The 1277-nt window shown below is 58.9% G+C and overlaps 1 protein-coding gene across 1 annotated transcript in view; it reads left to right on the top strand.

Moving 5' to 3' along the window:
- LOC103898581 (lysyl oxidase homolog 1) overlaps nucleotides 1-1277 on the top strand; it is a 31887-nt gene that overhangs the window by 20778 nt on the left and 9832 nt on the right. The window lies entirely within an intron of this gene.

The raw sequence follows: 1277 nt of genomic DNA, 5'->3' as shown, positions 1-1277 counted from the left end.
TGGCCAGCGCCCCGCTGCCTATTACATCAACTCTGGTATTTCCAGTCCCTGCGGGGAGAAGGGAGGAGCGCGGGCGGGAGCAGGGGAAGCAAGGAAAAGCAAAGAAATATTGGGGGATGCAAGGAATTGGGGGGTCCCACGGGGGGGATTCGGCCCCTCCGGTACGGCCCGGTGCTGGGATCCCCCGTGGTCAGGCTGGCCTTGGCCCCTGGCCTCATCCTGGCTCCATCCCCGGCTTCAGGGCTGGGAACGAAAGCGGCAGGAGGGGGGGAAAAGGGGAAAAGGAAAAATCTACACGTGGAAAACACACGTCCCTACGGCCGGGACTTAAAGCAACAGGAAAGTGCCGGGCGGCACAAGGGCAGCTCCAGGGACAGGGGGGTGGCAGGGGTTGGGGTGTCCGCTCTGGCTTTTGGGGTGGTGCCTCAGTTTCCCCGGGGTGGAAGATGGAGGGAAGGCTGCTGGGATGCTTTTTCCCAGCCCCATTTCTGCCCCGAAATATCCCCCTATGGATGCCAGGCTGAGGTCGTGGGGCTGTAAAAAGGCAGGGGGGCGGTCCAGGGGGTCCCCGGGATGGACGAGGCGGTGAGGCCCCGGTGCTCTGTTTGCACAGGCCCCTCATTTGGTGGTGCGGAGGAACGAGCCAGGGCGATGGCCCTGGTGTGGTGATGGATTCGGGGTTTGCACGGGCCGGATCCAGCTGGCAGCAGGGTTGGGGACCCCCCGGATTTGCTCCTCAGGTCCCCCCTTTCTGTTTAATATTTCCAGCTCCGAGCTACCAACCGGTCTCTGGTTTTATTCCTCCCTGGAGCTTGTTAAAAACGTTTTGCACAGGATCCGTCCTCATTTGTTTACAATATCAAGGGAAAACCCCCAAATTGTCACAAAGAGACAAATTCTGGGGGAAAGCTCCATTTTTTTGGCACGCTTTCCCCTTGGAAACCTATCGAAAGCTTTTGTGAGGGAGGGAAGGTGCTTGTCCCAGGCCCTCACCCTGGTATCAGGCCTCCACGTGGGACAGTCACTGGTGTGAATTCGGGTCCCTCTGGGGGAAAAGGGGGTCCTTCCGAGCAGTGGCGCGGGGCAGGATTGCATCAACGCTTTCCGCAAGCCCGACCCCTATTTCGAGGCCGTTGTATAACACCAACACCCGCAGAATTCAACCCGAAGATTGAAGGCGGGAATCATGCCAGGGTTTCAGAAAGTCTAAAAACCCGAAATGTCGGTTTTTTTATCCCGAGTGGAAGCATCTTGCCTGCGGCCAGCACCCTGCAAGC

The sequence above is a fragment of the Aptenodytes forsteri genome, unplaced genomic scaffold, assembly GCF_000699145.1.
Source record: "Aptenodytes forsteri isolate BGI_AS27 unplaced genomic scaffold, ASM69914v1 Scaffold258, whole genome shotgun sequence".
NCBI classification, from domain to species: Eukaryota; Metazoa; Chordata; class Aves; order Sphenisciformes; family Spheniscidae; genus Aptenodytes; species Aptenodytes forsteri.
The sequence above is the reverse complement of the archived record's forward strand: the minus strand, read 5'-3'. Positions and strand labels throughout refer to the sequence as shown.